Source organism: Lipophrys pholis (assembly GCF_963383615.2).
Source record: "Lipophrys pholis genome assembly, chromosome: 4".
NCBI classification, from domain to species: Eukaryota; Metazoa; Chordata; class Actinopteri; order Blenniiformes; family Blenniidae; genus Lipophrys; species Lipophrys pholis.
The window spans coordinates 3,721,283-3,740,333 of record NC_137637.1 but is presented as its reverse complement, the minus strand read 5'-3'; the positions used below and the strand labels follow the sequence as shown (position 1 = coordinate 3,740,333).

At 43.4% G+C, this 19,051-nt stretch overlaps 1 long non-coding RNA gene across 1 annotated transcript in view; it reads left to right on the top strand.

The window, feature by feature from the left end:
- Positions 1–19,051, top strand: part of LOC308108453 — a 43,105-nt gene that overhangs the window by 11,747 nt on the left and 12,307 nt on the right. The window contains exon 2 of the long non-coding RNA XR_013935277.1: positions 12,135–12,190. This is a non-coding gene — a long non-coding RNA (uncharacterized lncRNA). The remainder of the gene's footprint in view (positions 1–12,134; positions 12,191–19,051) is intronic.

Below are 19,051 nucleotides of genomic sequence, written 5' to 3'. Positions count from 1 at the left end.
CTCAGTGTTGCGCGGCAGCCCTCACCGGTTTGGATTTACAAGGCTTTGATTCAGACATTCCTTATAAGCTGATCTGAAATTCTGCTTCCATTCCTCTCCCAGCGTGTTGTAATCCTGAGGTGGAAAAGCAGCGAGTACACGGCGTGCCACAGGTCTGCACCTCGCAGGAGCTGCAGAGTCACCGCTCTGAATGCTCCACACTGAAAATACTGTGTGTCTTGTGTGAGCCAATGAGCCCTGAGGCCACTTTCATAAATAACACTCTCTTCGTCTTATTAATGGACAGCTTAAGGTTTTTTTTCTTGCTTACCAGGAATAATCTTTTCCACCCGCTCCACCTCAGAAGCTTTAATCTGGCTGTAAATGAACCAGGCCTCTGTTTGTGGGCTTGTAAAGAAGTGTGTGTGTGTGCGTACGTGCGTGTGTGTAGCGTTGCCTTACAACTCAAACAGAAGCTCCCTCGTGAATGAAGGTATAAGAAAATGTGTTGACTGGAAGTGTGATCATGAAGGAAACATGCTGGATGGGATGAAGGTGACGTCTTTACCACCTGAGTGATCAGGACTGTTCTGTTTCCTGTACCTCCCACTGTTCACACACTCAGTTTTATCTTCGACCGCAGCGATGAGCCAGGGATTATTCAAAAGCTTATGTTTGACTGAGAAATCTGCAAAGGAAGGAATTGTGTTGTTTTAAAAAAAAAAAAAGTTAATTCAAGTTAATGACAGCAAGGAAATAACTGGCTGGGAATGAAAACACATCTTAAAAAACACAAAAACACTTAGTCGCAAATCCAGAATGACGTTCATCAGTGGAAAATACCTGAAGAGTCTTGCAGGTTCAGTCCAAACACACCTGAAAGCAAAAAAAACCCCAACATTAATTATGGGCAATTGACTAACCTCTGACATAATAGGATTTCAAAAACCTGAATTGTTGAATGTTTAAAAGGTCAAATAACTGCCTTTAATTGAGTTTAGTTTGTAATTCAGTTTTGTTTTTTTGTTTTTTTGAAATACAAAGATGTGATGTTACTCAGTCTGTGATATTATCAGACGTTGGCCTGAATATGATCGTTTTCTTTGTGCTGCACTTTATGACGGTTTGGTCTCAGTTAAATCAGAGACATAGAATATCAGAGGCGTCCTCAGTGTGGTTCAAACCATGTTTCATTGAGCTTTAATGCGACTTTATTACCCCCATCAGAGGAAAGCCCTGGAACGGGTCCAGCTCGAAAACGAACATCCATTCATCCATCCTCCAGCTCAGAGTCTGAGTGTGCTGATCTGATCCAGCTCACAGGGAGTGAAGGCAGGCTCACAGTCCATCACAGGACACACAAAGGTTTTTACACTGTGGGAAGAAAACTAGAAGACCTGGAGAAAACTCTGACTCCTTTTATTGTCATTACAACAACGTGACGTGATAAGAATGAAACACTTTCCCAGATCATGGTGCATAGCAATAAAAAAAGATAAAGAAAACAAAAAACCAAATACAACCAAATACCAAACCAAATACAACCAAATACAAATAAATGAAGCTAAAGTGAAAATGCAATAAACTAAGATAAAAAAAAAAGTGTAACGTACACAGTATTGCGCAGCAGGAACATCATCTCAGGGGGACGGTCAGGGCCACAATGCAAATACAGCAGCAGGAGGGGTTCCTCAATCTGAGGACGGCAGGAGGGTGAGCACTTCCTGTGCGGGTGTGGTCATGGAGGATGCAGGTGGCTCCGTCTTTGCATCTGGTGATGTAGATGTCCCTGAGGGATGGAAAGCTACACCCGATGGTCCTTTGTGCAGACGTTGCCACCCTCTGCAGCTCCTCCATCTCTGCCACAGTGTACCGTACCACACAGTGAGACCGGAGGTCATTATCAGATAATCAACTCAAACTCAATCAATAATGATTCAAATTGTAGATTTTACCAAACAATCTGCCTGCAAAAGTATTAAATAATTGCCTCCTGAGATGTCATGTTCTTGGAGAACGTTTGGATGCAGCGCGGTGTCGAGCGCCTCATGAAGCAGCAGTAAAACAGTCGAACAATGGAAACTGAACACACGCTGCAGTCGACTGAAAAAAACAAAACACCCTTATTATCCAGGATTGTTGAATGTGTGTGTGTGCAGATTTACCTCCAGTGTTCCTCAGCGGGAGCGATGATCAGCCGTTAAAGTTTTACGGCTCCTGCAGCCCTCCCTCCTGTTTTTCACATTACTGCCGTGTTTTACACAAACACTTACGACATTGTTTCCACTGCAGGAGCTCAGGGTCGTTATCCATCGTATGACCTTTACCTACAATGAGCTCATATTACACCCATCAACACTTTGACTACTCTTCTTCTCTGTGTGTTTACTGAGGAGGTAAATTTGCCCAGAAGAAGTCGAGCATCAACCTTTCCCGCCAGGCTCAGATGGAAGGCGTTTGGCGCTGCAAGCAGCTTCACTTGACGGAGGCAGAATCAGTGATACCTTTCACTTCTGCTACTTAGGAAAACTGGGAGAGGCTTAAAATTGCTGTTCATGCAGGGATTATATGACGCACCCTCCCTCACGCGGTCAGGCTCCATGCACAGCACCAATTAGAGGAAAATTAGGGTGGAGAAGAGATTCATCGGTGAATACAATCCCAAATGGTGTGAAGCCAAACCTGCCGGTTCAACCACCCTGTTAACCAAGCCAGACAACGAGGGGCTGTAGCTGGCCGCACTGAGGCCCTGCAAACAGCTGGAGATAAAACTGCTTGAGTGGAAAATACTGCTGCCTCATTTAAACACACAAGAGAGAGGTGACGCAGAGTTAACCTTAACTACAGAATAATAATATTGCTTCTCTTTAGCCACTAGGCCATCATGGACTTAAAGGATGTGTTGTACTCACCACTTCCAGTTGAGAAGAATCCAAACAAGTTGATGCAAAGCCCTCCCCATCCACTGTTGTGTGCTTGCTGTGCTTTATTGTGGAGGACAAAACCTCATGGTCACCAAGATGCAAGCAACAAGAAGCAAATGGCCTGTTGGAGTTGCTGCTGCCAAAAGATCGAAGCAAAAGCTCACGTGGGGACACCAGGAGAAATAAACTGTCCGTCATCCAGAGTTTCTTACAATTACTTGAGAGGATGACATGGAACAAAGCATCACTCTGCTTATAGTTTGAGCAAAGAGGAAATTGTTTCCAGTGTAATCTGAATGCAACGGGCAAGATTTCAGGTGTCTGAAGCTCCTGCGGTTGTACACATATCTGAGCTCTAAGACGGCCAGTCAGTGAAAAAGAAGACCAGTCCTGTCATATAATCTCCATAAAGAGGCCCAAAGTGCTGTCTGCTTACATCCTGCAGTCCTTTTCTAACAGAGTGATCTGAGCTGTTTGTCATTTGGTTTTTCTACTTAAGTGTGATTTAAACCAAGCTGAGGGAAACGGACCGTAAGGTGGGCTCATCATAAAAAAGCCTCCAGCTGACTGCGGGACACAGGGAGGATGTGATCAAATCCTGATGACCCCCTGACACTCCTCTCCGTATTGATCCCACATTGTCGCTGAGCTTCCTATTGATTGTCGCCCACAAAGTGATTACTACTACAAACACATGACCCGGTGCCCTGCATAGTAGACAACAATGAAACCACAGTGGCCTCATTTCCATTTCCTGCTCATTAGTGGGACTGTGATGTTCAGTTGGTCACATTATTTGTGAAATTTTATGTGAAGTGCAAAGGTTTTGGTGAGTCTTATTGTTTCTAGCTGTATTTAATAAACCTTGATAATTTGCACAGCTTGAGGAGCAGCACTTGTTACTTGTGAAGTGAATACTTCGAATGGTTTTGATTTGATGAGTAAAGCAGATTACAGGTGAAAAGACTTCACACACAAACCATCTCCTGATGGAGATGCCCATTAGTCATGACCACAAGTCCACAAACGGATCCTTTTAATTACACTTCGTGAACGGCTCGATCGTTCCAGCTACAGCTGAATAAACAATCGGACCTCAGCGATGATGTTGGCAGCGTTTATGAGACAACACGAAGCTCAGGAAAAGGCTGGATTATGGTTTCTGCACGACCGTGATGCGCACAATCTGCACGAGAGAACGCCTGTAGCTTTTATAGTCTGCTTGGCATCTGATCCCAAACTGCATGGGGCAGTGTATCGCCAACACACGTCTACCAAAGAACTAGAGTGGAAGTAGTGGACTTCTTCTACTCCTCAACGCCAACGGGTGATCCTGCTGGTGATCCGCTCCAAATGCCTTTAAATAATTCTTCCTCACACCACGGGGACAAGTACTCTGGCGGGATAATGACCTGAGAAAATAAAATCAACAAAAGTATGTAAAATGACATCTATCTGTGTTTGATTTATAAACGAGACATCAGCTATGATACATCTGGCTGAGCAGCCTCATAAAGCAGTCGGTACATTTTAAGTTTGAATGCTTCCTTTGTTTTGGTCTGGGATATTTTCCAGCATGTCGGCAACAACAGAGTGAAATCTTGAGTTTTCTGTGTCTCTGTGGGTCCATTTCTCCTTGACGATGTTTTCTAGTCTCTTTAAAACAAAAAACTTCAGTCCTCCTCCTCCTTCAGCGCCTCCATTTTTTCCACGCTTCTCCATCTGTGTAGTTAGACACATTTGGAGGCGCACAAATTAGAAATCTTCTGCTTGAGAATGGTCCTGCGAGGGGGCGTGGCTGCTAAAATTACGTAATTGTTCCGCACGATGCGTCAATCATAAAACATGCTTTAGTGGGCTGCAACACTATAGGAGTCTCTTTGTGCTACTTCATGTTTGAATATAATAAATTCTTATTCAACTCAACAAATATAGGCTTGAGATCCACGAGGTAGCTTTCCCCAGACTTTTCACTATTTGTCATGATCTCAGCGTTGAAGTTGATTCATAAATCTTCAAAATGAGGAACGTAACAGTTGAGTCTGTGGGACAAATGGCTGATATGGTTTTATGTCAAAACACTGTTAAAACAGCAGCACGGTGAACATTCAGGACATTGTTTTTTTCCAAATGGCACATTATTTGTTCAACTCCTTCAGATTATTGGGTTTTTCTTTGTGTTGATTCTGTAGCACCTCATCCTCTTGTGGTTGGTCTTTGTGTATTTAATGATAATGAAGAAATATCTGTTTCCCGTCTGCGGTGTGCTGTGTAAGTGATGGTGGAGCAAACTGTTTGATTTCTTTATTTTATAAAAAAAAGTTTTTAGTGCTTACATCAGATTTTAAGGGGTCTGATCGCAGTGAGCTGATAATTTACAATCCTCCAACATGTGTGGACATATCGGCGTCAGCTGTGATTGGTGGAGCTGCTTTTGGTGGATGCAGTGGAAGAAAACTGGTCATGATGTGAGTTTCTGTACAGAACGATGGAAAAACAGGCCGTTGTTAGTTCGGCTTTGTGCTAGAATAAAGATACAAATCAACAAGAGGAACATTTTTCCCACTTGAGCTCCAAACACATTAGTTTTACATGAACAAGTCTTCCTTTCTGTACAGATTAATTCAGTTTTTGTTTTTCTTTTTTTACTCTTGTTGCGCTCTGTTGCACAGATTTGTCCGGATTTTTGTGGCTTGACTTGACCTGCTGCATTAAATAGTGCATGCTTCATGGGTTTGGGTCCTCGCTGTGTAACACACAGAAAAGCTTCGTGGTGTTGTAGTCGCAGGCTTGTCCTCTTTATGTTAATTTTCAGTTTGTTTGTTTAAAAAAAGAAAAAGAAAATATGGTTGGAGTATAAGTGCGTTTGTCAGAATCAACTCCAGTCCAGTGGGAGCAGGCAGGTCACAAAGTCGGGTTGGACGAGGAGCGTTGACCCCTTCAGTTCAACCACCACCCTGGGTTGAGCCTGTGTCCTCACGTCCAATCGAAGGGCTGAGAGGAAACCAACACGCTGCTTTTTAAACATTGAATTGGGAAATAAGGAGAAATCGTATCTGAATGGGAGCTTAAAGGAAAACATGTTTCCAATTTTTCTGTCTGGCTCGTTGTTTTTGTGCCATTATTAGTCATTACCATTTCAAGCTAACTTCACATTTCGGGCTGTGTTTCTCTCCCGGTTGAAGTAAGTGATGAGAGAGTCCACTTTCAAGGAGCCTGACAAACTGTTGATCACAACCATGGATAAGATGCTTGTGATTCTCCAGCTGAGCATGGTTTCAACACAAAATCAATGACTTCCATTCATCCATCCTCTGAACTGCTTTATCTATCTCTGTGTTGCTGCTGCTGATCCTCCAAAGGCAGAATGACGCTTCAGAGGGCGCCAGTCCAGGACAAATAAACAAACTACCACTTAACCTCAAAATCATGTGTTTGGACTGTGGAAGGAAACTCCAACACACACATGGAGAGAACATGCAAACTCCATCAGATGCAAAAAGGCTCCTAACCCAAACAACAAGGCACGCCAACCCCTACACCACTGCGCCGGCCACAACCACAGTCCAAACCTTCAGCTGGACTCCAGCGACTCGCTTTCAGTCAATAGCAGCAGAAGGTTTGCATCCAAGCCGAGTGACACCAGAACGACCCCAGCAGGTGGCAGAGACACGTTGAAACCTCTTTGTCCAGGCACAAGTTCATGGAAACAGTTTGCTTAAGAATCTTTTGATTCGGCTCGTCATCAAAATCTAATGCAACCTCTGGTTTGGATTGTTTGGGACTGGCAGAGGCTGGTTGGGCTTTGGTCTGAGTTGACGAGGCTTGGGAGGATTAGTTGAAGGTGGCTTTAACTCGGGATATCCACTGACCGTCAGCCAGTAGATATCTGGTTCTATCCGAGTGAAAACAAGTCAAGTGAATATTTTCATTTTTACCATTCTGAAACAGCTACTTCGTCCTCAGAATTCAGTTTGCATTGAGAAAGGAACACAGCGGTTCTCGTTGATGAACAGTAGCAATACGTTCTGGTTTGTGGACGAACCTTTCATCCCTGCAGTCTGGTTTCTGGCATATTAACTCTTCAGGCTTTTTTCTTCTTTTTTTTTGGTAATATGTTCTCAGCTTTGAGCTGTTAATTTGATGAACGCGAGGTTATTATAAGAGGTTATTATCCCAAGCGTTTCATAAGCAGTCATGATTATAAGAGCGAGTTTAAGACATATTTATGAGAAGCTTCAAAGCCTTTGAAATGACTTTTCCTTTTAGAGTGGTGGGGTGGGCACATTTTCCATGTGGTGTTGTCAGATTAAATGAGTTTGTCCTTTTGCATGGCATTAGGAAACATGGTGAAGCAGATAAATGAAGTATCCACCGAGCACGTCATGTTCACTGTGAGAACACAATTAGCGTCAGGAGCAGTTGCTAGGAAGACTTCATCCTCTGTCTCTTTCATTACGGCTTACAGAGCTGCCCACATGCTCATTAGTTCACTCCAGTAGAGCTGCATAATTTAATATATATTTATTCAATTCTATTTTGTTTATGTAGTGCCAAACAAAACAATCATCTGACGGCGCTTTTACAAAGAAAAGAAAACCAAATGAGCAAGGTGAAAATGAGAAACTCCTTTAGCAGGACGAACCCTGCAGATCCAGACTCCGAGGTGGAGAGTTTCTGCAGTTGTGGTTTGAGTTTAGAGGATAGAAAGAGACAGAGCAAGAAAAGATTGTCATAAATCTACTCGCTGCAGACGTGATGGGCCAAATTTATCGTCACTGCAATATTAATGTGCACAATATACATATTTCATGGAGATAAACGATGCATGTCAACATAATTGACCAACCAGATGAGTCCTACTGCTCTAGAACTCCCGCCCACTCAGTAGAGGTGAAGTTTGTGCGTTGAAGTGTGTGTAGAGAGTTTGAGTCCGGTTGGAAGAGGAGACGATAGACGAAAATCTCATTACGTTTTTATATGAAAACAGGGATATTCTGCACTATTTCAGGACTTTTTAATACCAGAGCTCAGCATTTTCAGAACGTCTCCGTCAGAACAGAAAAAAAACTAAAGCTTTCTGAAACATTTGCTGTACTGCCCTTGAACTTTTAAACCAAAACTCAGTCGCATCAAACAGCTTTGTAGAGTCACAGTGCAGCACAGCACTCGCACCGATTTACTGATCTTTCTGCACGGTGATCCTGTTCCACCTGCAGAGACTTTCATCTCCACAGACAGCATGTCTTTTCCTCCCTCAGAGAAGATCCAATCCGGACAGGAAGGTACGGTTCCTCACAAAAGGCATCCAGTCATGCTCAAAACATAACATACGGTTGAAATCAAATTTCACTTCAATGTGCAAGATTATGATACAACTGACCACAGGGTGAAAGTCGGAAACAAAAAAAGCATGAAAACCAAGGTCAAAGTTGTCAAGCTGTTCCACTTCTGAAACCCTGCTGGACGACATGAAGAAACACGTAATGGAGAAAGGAAAATAAAAAACACCCACATCCCAGTTTAAATTTTAGATTAGGAGCAAGAGAAAGACCTCTGTTCCATTGGCATGTTCTACCTACTGGGAGTGTTTGTGTGTAGTTTTTTATTCATTTTGAATTATATGTTGACTCGTCACATCTCCAAAACCAACTTGCACCATTTGGAAGCAGTGACACATTTACCTCTGGCTCTCGATGATCCCACCACAATCATTTTTCTGTTCACTTTGACTACATGTCTCATTACGATTTGTGGCTTTAACCTTTTGTTCACTCTGAGGTGGACTCACCAGATGTGGCATGAGGAATGGAACAGGAGGGCATCAGGCCTGAGAGGGCAGGGCAGCAGCCATATTTAGAGCCTGGATGTATTTTCCGAGGAGCAGACAAGGAAAAACACTGAATTCTCTGGCATTTAATTACAGAGCAGCCGTGGCCAAAGGTCCACTGTCAGTGGTAGTTTTCAGACCGACAGCTTAACAACCTCAGGAATGGTGGCACTGTTGGTTTTGGTGACGCTGTGTCATTTCCTCCTGTGAAGGGCTGCCTGTTTTGATGTGTTTGGGGATATGAACAAGCTCCAGCTCCACAGAACAGGCAGAATGCAGAAGAAACCAACCCAGCACGATGGCGGGACCATGTTTACCAAAGTGACGCCAGTTTTTCTGCCTGAGAGTGGCTCCTTCTGAAGTCTGTACTCTCGTGAGAAGCTTTTTCTTTGTGACAGTTTTAGATTCTTTGAAGGACGTGTTTCTGTTTGCTCCTGCTGCTCTGTGGCTGAGGTATTTTTCCTCTTTATGGCAGTCTGACCAGTATCCAGTATCGGAAAAGAGAGTGTACTTTCGGGCTTTCAGATGTTCAGTTTTAGAACAACTGAGTAAAGCTCCCTTATTCAGCACACATTCGATAACTACATCAAATCCATCGTCAAAAGGCCCGCAATACCGTCACTTAAGATAGCAACCAACAACAGAAGTGCCCCGACCCCTGTGGACCCAGAAGAAGACCTCTGCTTTGACAACAGAGGCAGTTTGTGTGGGAGAGAGTCGTTTTTAGCTTCAACTTATCATGGACGTCTTTGGATTGTGTGCGGAAACCAGAGTACCCAAAGGAAATCTATAGTGGCACAGAAAGAACATGGAAACTTCACAAGCCAGCAGCTACAAACCAGGGACCTTCATGCTTTAAGGTGCTAACTGCTGTACAACTCTGCCACTCCTGTAACGGACCAAAATATATCATGTTTGTATTAATTTGCAGGACTTTGCAACAGGACATAATGGATCACCACCAGTTTCACACTTGTGACCGGTTTCAGAGAGATGCTCAGTGTCACAGGTGTGTAGGAAGAGGATCACACTTTCTTCTGAGGTCCTGAAGGGAATAAATTCAGCCTCTATAAATGAACTATGTGGTCCAGCTGCTCTAGTTCTGGTGAAGCTGCAGTGAGCAGGTGATATAAGTTAGCAGTGTTCCCCTCCTCAGAGTAAATTGACTCGCAGCTCCCATTCCGTGTCTGTGTGGGGAATGCTTTGTTTATTAGAACTGCGTTGTTTGTTAGAGGTGATGTCGGTCCTGTTGGCGTTTGTCTTGGGGGGGTAAGGGCTACTTTTTCATGCTGTGGTTCAACTGAATGGACACAATGTCACCTGTTGACTTAAAGGTCCCATATTATACAGTTTCTCAGCAATTTCACATAGGTGTCAGAGGTCCAACAACATGTTACCTGAGGGAATGTTCTTTCCCCAGTTAACGGGAAAATCTCTGAATCGGCTGTATGAGCACACATTCGCGATAAAACGTTGCGCTTGCAGGGAGATGATGGACTTTCTTCACTTCTGAGGCGTGATGTACAAGCTATGGAGACACATATTACTGTTAGAAAGCTATTATAAAGTTAATTTTGTAAAATATGAGAAAAAGGTTTGAATACAACTGCTAGATGTGTCTGCGCTTTTACCTGCTTCTCCATCAGGTTCCTGCCTTTGCCCTGGTGTTTGTTTGAAGATGTGGCATTAAAGGACCTGTGATGGCTCGTCTGCTGCTTGTTTGCTCCACGTCATGAAGTGCTGTGCGATCCCGATCAACGTTAATCCTTCAATGGGAAACAGATTAAGAGGAACAAACATCAGAGCGCAGTCCTTCCTCTTCCTGTGACATCAGTCCTATCGGCACATCAGTCTCACCTCACTCCTCTCTGCTCTTTGCTCTTCCAACATGTCTCCACTGGCTCGGCTGCAGGCTTTACTCTCACGCAGTCCGGGTCAAAGAGGATCTGCAGTGCAAGTGGAAGCCAGCTTTTACCTGAGAGCCTCCACACTGAACAAGACCCGACAAATTCCAGCCTGAGGGCAGAGAAAGGAGCTGCTGCATTCAGCTGTGAGAGAGGAACCAAACGTGGGTTTCCAGAGACGATTGGATAATCCAAAACTGCAGGCTTGACTAAATTTAAACACGCTGATGACAAAATGGGATGAACAATGACTGCCTTTGGGATGTGGCTTCAGGACGAGCTTCCTGTGTGGAGCTGCTCAGTTTGTAGAAGCAGTGAAAGTTTTTTATAAGTTTTGATCTGTGCAGCTTGTGTGTTTATTTAGCTGTTGGTTGTGTGTTTATCCAGTAGAACTCTCTCTTGTTGTTGTAGATTATGTTGAGATGTTTTCCCATATGCCAGTTCGGTTGCCTTTCAGCTAATTAAAAAAAAAAAAAAAAAGTTTCATAAGCCATAGGTTTGAAGAAATTAAAATGTCAGTTGTAAACTGGAAATATTTTTTAGACTTACCATCCAGTAATCACCTTCTGGATGCAGAATCTGAATACTTTAATAACAAGCCCAAGATGGATTATTTGTTGTACAGGTTCTCTGAATAGAGATAATTCATTTCTAAGTAATAAATGCCTTTAAAAATAAGGAGTCTTCTTCCTTATCCAATTAAAAGCTTCCACAGGCAGGAACGACTTCCTTTTGTGTATCGAGGGAAAAGAAAAAAACCTGATCCTTCTTGTTGAGGACTTCAGTGTTTTTGGTCTACGTGTATAAACTCTCTGAGATCCACAACTTCTCCATCTTCAAACTATGTTCACTTCACATCATGTCATGAAGTTAGCCTTCACCTCCGCTGTCTGTCCGGCCTCACTGCCCAACGCGTCAATCCTCACCGCTCTTCCTGGTGCAACCACAACCCTTCTGTCGCTGGACAGGCTGTCTGATAGCTGAAGCCTGAGGGGTAAACTATTGTGGTTTATCAATGGAAAATGCAAGAAGAGACTGAAGTGTGGTTAAATTTTAATTTGTAGAAGAGTCCTGATTGGGGTTTGGGGGGTTGCGGGGCCTGTTCCCCTCGGCTTTCGGGTGGGGGGCAGGGTGTGTGTGTGTGAAAGTTTGTCGTTGAAGTTGCTCCACTCTGTAGGAGCCATTTGTTCCTCTCTTTAAAAGTTGACTTATATTTTTTGTGGGCTGCCCAGTCGTTCACTGCTCAGCCAGCTCTTTGTTGGTCCGAACAATGGTGTGCTTGTCTGCAGAGCGGAAGCTCTCACCTGCGTTACATGAATTAAGACGACATGGCAGCCGTTGCAAATAGTTGGAGCTCACTGAATTTTTCAGCTGCTTGTGCGTTTACCATCGTTTGTTTCCACATTATGGCTCCTCACAGACCTTTTGTGCTTTATGAGAGAGAGAGAGCTGTAAAAATGCCCTCTGCTGATTCCTGACTGCTTGTCCCTCCTCCAGGTTTCTACCAGTCCTCCTACGAGTCATGGAAGGAAAAGTCCACTGAGCGTCTACAGGTAGGAACCTTCTCTTTACTTCTGTGTGTGACGTTTATGTAACAGTGATTTACAGTGGAACAAATGGTTGTTTTAAACCAACAACCCTTTTATTTCCCAACACCCCTAAACTAAGGCCAGCTCTTTGAAAGTAGAGAAGAACACAACCAGATTGTAATTTTAACACGAAGCCTTTTATTTAGTCCAGCTCTACTTTAATGACATGGTATTTCTCAAACAAAAGTCCACGTGCAGGGAGTTTACTCGAGTACTGCTACTGGGAGCAGTATTGCTTTCTGAACCTCTGCAGCTCCCACTAGTGGAGGTTGTGTGGAAGTGAAGCAGTGACCTGTTTACACAACGTTTCAAGTGTAAACACTTTTTTTTTGTATATTCGTTTCAGAGAAGTTTTACAACTACACAGCAACATTCTGAACACGATGTCTGTTTATGTGGCAATGGCTAAAACACTGAAAACGAAGCACTTTTCATGTTGGGCCACTAGTGGCTGTTGTTTGTTTTCAGAATGAAACCACAAACACATGCGTGCAGATAACTATATTAACAAAGGGAGAACATGGATGTACAAGGTGGATTGTTACAGTGACTCTCATCTATAAAAAAAAAAACTACCAAGTCCCAGGAGAACATGGACTGGGAGTCATGACACCCTGAGGGCAAACATTGTTGTTGTTGTCCATCTACTGAGCATGTGCAGGAGAACTATTTACTACGACTGTGGATGGCATGTGTAGTAGCAGCCTTTTCGCCGTCTACAAGGGAATGGAGCCTGAGTGTTTTCGGCCGTTTACACGACAGAGCGTTTTTAAAAAGGTTTGCATTTTAATTTGAAAACTTTGTCGTGTAAGCAGGGTCTAACTGAATAATAGATCAAGGTGGCATTTGTTGCCTACGTCTTCATCTACGAGTGCTGGAGAACTTCTACTGTAGCAGCAGACAGTCGGTGAGGTCAGCCCCCTCTGTAATTTCATTACTTTCATCTGTGGAAATACTATTTGAACCTTTGTCATCATGCACGTGCAGTGAGCAGGAGGTTATTGTTCTTTGGAAGTTATTGTTTGCTCAAGCTTTCCATTAAACAATAGATTTTACTTATTTTATTACTTTTAACTGAAAAAAAAGTGTGCTTTTTTTAATTCTCCTTTTTGTGCCTTTATCAATCACCTTGTTTAGTAGATTTCCTTTATTTCTTCATAAAGCACTGTCAATTGCCTTGTTGTCTGAATGTTGCCAGAGAAATATATTTGCCTTGCCTTTGGTTCACCTTTCAGTAGTTTTGAAAGTGGACTTTATTTACAATGCGCATTTTACCGTTTGAGTGTTCTCACTTGGTTTTACTTCACTTGGACATCAGGAGTGATGGCTGCCATGCCAGGAGTTCACACACCATTGGGAGCATGACGCTTTCAACCTTATTGGAAGACACTGTAGTCTCACAACAGTTTACTCAGTGCAGTATTACTCGGTGTGAAAGACGTCAGGGTGGATGTTGCCTCTCGTCATTCACCATGAAGCTGCAGACGACGCTCTTTCCCCTGCAGCCTTCAGTTTGACTGTGTTGGTGTCAGAAAGCTCAGCTCCAGCAGCCCGTTCACGGGGCTTCTTCGTTTCATGTCGACGGGAAAGTTATTATTTCTGCCAGCAGGTCAACAGTTGATTGCGTCACTTTGCTGCGACTCAAATGTCAGTGTGGAGATAATGTCTCTGTGAGCTCATCCTATAATGAGCAGGTGCTGAAGCACGTCTCCTGAAGAGAGAAAACCTTCCCTGCTAATGGCTGCTGCTGAGGAGTCGCATGCTGATAATTCAACGTCAGGAATGTCGGGCTCATTGTGGAAAACGGCGCACACTCCGAGCAGAGCCAGGGCTCATAAGTGAAACCTGTATAGATGGAGTTTCATTATCACATCTAGACATTCTCACTTCATTTAAATGCAATAGGGGTGTGAAGATAGTCCTTAATTATAGAGGCATTCAGTCTCGGCCTTAAAGAGGTCATATTATCCAGCCTTTCAACATTTCCACATGGGTCTCGTTTCTCCAAAACCTTTGTATTAAAAGTTTTCCTTTTCCTTGATTCTATCCATTTGAATATTGGATCATAGGAGCTGCATTCAGAATCTGCTGATCTTTTTCTTATTCCATGCTTAGCTTAACAGCCAGTATAGACACAGTGTTTTTAAACCTGTGACAAGTGAGTGTTCATATTATTAGAACTCCACAGACTTCAGACAGTTAAACACCATAGTGGATGGACAGAGTGAAACTAAACAGAAAAACTGTAAAGCACACACACTGTCTGCTTTTGTTTTATAGCACATCTGATAGTTTCCGCATATAACAACAACGGTAACTGCAGTTGCATTGACCAGAAGTAATCAGATTACACATCGATCCCACTCAAATCACATCATGTAAACATTTCTATCGGATCCGATTAGATCTTGGACCTGATTGGAGGAGTTGGTGTCCAATGATCCGGTCTGAGTCTTCATTGGTTTGTTACGTCACGGCGCCATGTGACGTTTCAAGGAAGGAGATTTTAGAATGATGGCTGTGATACCGTACAAATGATGATGACAAATCACAGAACCAACGGCATTTTATGGTCTTTTCCAGACCCATTTGTCCGGTTAACAAATCATCTTCGATACTTCCTGGTGACGCTGGATGTGGACCATGTGTTCATGTCACAAAGCATTATGGGATTGAACCACTGACTGATTGGGAGGATATTCTCAGTGCAGATAAACCATCAGTCTGATCACTTTACTCAGTCTTCATGTAAACTAGACAGTCTGATCGCTCAATCAGAAAATAAAAGTGAAGCTGTAAACACAGCTGCTGGTAACAAACTGAATGGCTATGTTCCTCTTTGGTCTGGAGGACATAATGTCCTGGTTTCCTCAAAAGAATTTCATATTTTGATCCGTCAGACCACAGAAAACTGTTTTTTCACCTCTTAAATGAGTTTGTGTACTAAAGCATCTTGGCCTTGTTGTTATGTGAGCGTTCTTCTTTGTAGGAGGTGTAACTCTGATTTGTGGCTGCAGTCTTGAGTGAACTGTGTTCACATGGAGTTTTCCTCAGACCCCTGCAGTGGTTTACAGGACTAAGTTAGTGCTTTCTGAAAGCCTGAAGAAACTCACACAAACAGTGCTGGTTTTGATTTCTGGCCCTCAAAATGATTCTTTGATTCTCCACTGAAGGTTTTTCTCTATATTTTGTATTGCTTATGTTTATCTAGCTTAAGTTGAAGGCATAACAATTGTGTATTTCTTCATTAAAATCCCAATTTTTTTCTGAAAGTTTTTTAAAAAGTTTATTTTCTAGTTTATTTGGGCCCTGGTTACATGACAACGTTTCACGTGACAACACCTAATCCGCTACAAAAAAGGAGTGCGTTTACGCTGCAGCAGCGGACACAGAGACATAGATGTAGTTAGTATGCCGGGCCACTGGAGGGGGCTGTCCCTTGATGTTGTAATGAAACTACACAGACGTGTGCAGAGAGCAATACACTATAAACGGGAAGAAAATGGAGAGCACCCGACATCCGCATGGACTGATGACACATCGGATGCTATCAGGGTGAGTCTCAACTATTAAACTACTGATCTGGACGATAAAACTAGAATATGGACCGCAGTTCGGACCACTACGCGGCCGCCATGTTTGTTTACAACTGGATGAGCAGGAGGGAGGGGGAGAGATGTGCATGCGCAGTAACAGGCTCTGTAGCCTCCTGGCAGTCTCTGCAGGAGGGATTTTCGCCGTGAAAGAATCTTTCCACCTTGGGAGCCGGATTAAAAACTTTGCGTATGCAGTGCATCCCCAAACTGGTGTCGTGTAAACGGACTGACGGAGGTCTGACCTCGACTCTATGTTTAGATGATCTTCTTATATCCCAAATAGTGTTGCTGAACTGTCACCACTTAAGCTGATTATTTGTTTGGTGTTTCTTTATGTAGAATTACACAACTTTTAAACTTGACTTTTGTCACCATGTTCCAACTTTTTTCAACCATTCAGCTGGAAACCAACTTCAAGGTTTAAGCCTTTCATTTTCCTTCGGATGTGAGCAAGTGAATACAGGCTGTAACTGTGTTCTCTCTTTTTATATTCTTATTTCACAAACCTTCCCATCACCTCTGCAGTTGGTTTTATTGACAAACGTGTAGCCTTGATGTGTACTTCTTGTCGCTTGATGACTGGATGGTAGGTTTTCTTCCCACCGCTGATGTACAGGAGAACAAACTGACCTGTCTGTAGTAAGATCACTCAAAACCTTTGAGATTATTTCCTTCACTTCATCTGAATTGCACAATGGCTCATAGGCTCTGAGTTTCCTCCTCCTGTGGTGTCAAGTCCACTTCCCCCCCAGACCGCATCCCACCTCACTCAGCAGCTATTTCAAGTGTCGGTGGCTGTTTCCAATTACTCCTCCCCACGCCAAACCAGAAGCTCCGGCCTCCCTGCTGCCACTTTTATCTGTTTGTTTTCATATTTCTCTTCCTCGGCCAGCCTCCTCCCTGCTGCTCCTTCTGCTTCTGCCCTCACCAAGGATTATTGTGTTTTTCTTCAGCTGACCTTGGTTACATAAACCAACGCCTGATCCCCTTCCTGGGTTCCCCTCCGTGTCCAACTCCTCCTGCTCCTCCTCCTCCTGCTCCTCCACCTCCCTGCCAGCCCGCTGTCTTGTGGGCGTGCTCACAAAGCCCTCTGTTTGGATTACATTGTCAAGTTGGAGTATTTATTCCCACACAGAGACAGTATTGGGCAGTAGTGTCAAACATTTGGCCTAAGGGCCAAAACTTTCCAGCCAGAGTTTCCAGTTCAGCCTGTGGGATGACGTTCCAGAGCACCAACCAAGTCTTAGAGTAAAAGTAAATCATGAGACCTGAGCAGACCGTGGAAAGCGAACTACCTTATTGTGAGCAAAGTAGAATTAGCTACTAAATCTGACAGTAATTGTGGAACTGTGAAAACGTGCAGGCTAAAGTCATACGCGTACTGACATTACTCTATAGAGAAACACTCCACAAGGTTTAAATGGCAAAAGGACATTTTACACCAGCATACACAGTTGTTGCCAATATATTTTAATGAAAGATGTCAACTTGTTTGTATTTTATGTAACAATAGTCCAATCAATGAAGAGTTTGTTTGCACCAAAATATGGAAACAAATAAAGCTATTTGTAGTTTGGAGTTAGGCTCTGGAAGGGGAGCTCTTGGAGGAACTGTTCAAGGGCCATTCAGAGAATTTGTTGAGGGATTTGTTGGGGAGTCTGTTGGATGGCCGTTCAGAGGTTCTCTTGGGGGACCTGTTAGAGAGCCATTCAGAAGGTTTGTTGGGGGCTTTGTTGGAGGGCCTCTTGGAGTCTATGTTGGAAGGTCTATTGGAGGGACTCTTGGGGGTCTATAGGACAGGTGATTGAGGGCCATTCTGAGGCTCTGTTGGAGGTTCGTTTGGAGGTTCTGTTGGAGGCTCTCTTTGAGGTCCTGTGTGCAGAATCAGCCAGAAGGAAGTCAGGAAGCTGCTGCGGTTGAATCAAGCCGATGGGGTTGGTGGGTGAACTGTTTATGTCTTCTCATAACCTCTCTGTGGGCCAAACGTTCAGCCAGCTGCTTCAAATCAGCAGAATGCCCCTGGGTCACATCCCACTGTCAGTGATTTGTGCACATAACCCCTTCATTCAGCTCTGGTTATTACAGAGTGCCCGTACAACAAGAAGATTGAGACATCATCTGACTGTCCTGCAGCTGCACACCTCCAGATTTGAGGTTATCTGAGGAAATGTAGAGCCACCTAAATGTTCACCTGCCCTCACTCTGACAAGGCCCTACATTTGAAAGAAATTAGACAAGTGTTCACAACTCTATCAGCATTACTGGTTACTGTTGGATTGAACATAATAAAGGGAAGTACCGACGAGAATGCTGGATTCACTCAGGGTCTCTTCTCCATGTTTGTCATGTTTGAAGTTTGTGAATCACAACTCAAATCTGTTACTGAGCTGTAAAAAAAAGTTTTTTCACCTAAGCATCTCTTTACAAACCCACTGCCTCCTTGGCTAAATGTTGTTATAAGAAACTTGAATTACAATTATCAAAATGTGAAAATTAAACACACAATCTTGATGTGGAGATGTTTGTCTGCTGCACAGAGTAATGAAACTCCTGACTCTGAAGCTTATTGTTGAGCTCATACTACCTACAGTAAACTCAGTGTTACATAGAGTTTTTTCCGTTATTCCGGTGGCTCCTATTGGATAAAAGCTGATCAGGATCCACAACTTGTCTCTAAAAAGCTTCCTGATCATAAATCAATGGCTCCTACACACACACATCTAACCTCAGGAGGATTATCACGTCAGTAACACTGTAGTACTAAAGTGCACTGTGTCAGGGTGTTAAATGCATTACCCTCCAGTGAATCTGTTCCAAGTGGCTGTGGCCTCACAGTGTTACCTCCGAACAGGACCGCCACATATCACCGATCCTCAGCTGACGAGGCCGGACCCTCAGCTCAGTCATTAACTTGCTCACACTGGAAACAGTGTCTGCTCCAACCCTCTGAGAGCAGCTGCAGTTTACATGGATCTTAAAGCTGGTCCTGAGTTTTGTTTTAACTAACTGCTTGCTTTGCATAACACCAGTTCAGTTTGAAGAATGTGATAATAATTGTGCAATAAAGGGTTTGTTAAATCGGCAAGGTTCTTAAAGGTCACTAATTTACAGACTTGCTGAAAAGTATTACTTTAAATTGTTTAGATTGGGTCAAGTCTTTCAGGTCACCTTGTACAAACTTTGGTCTGTAATTTGCTGGAACTGAAGCAGTCTTGTAGCTTGAACACAC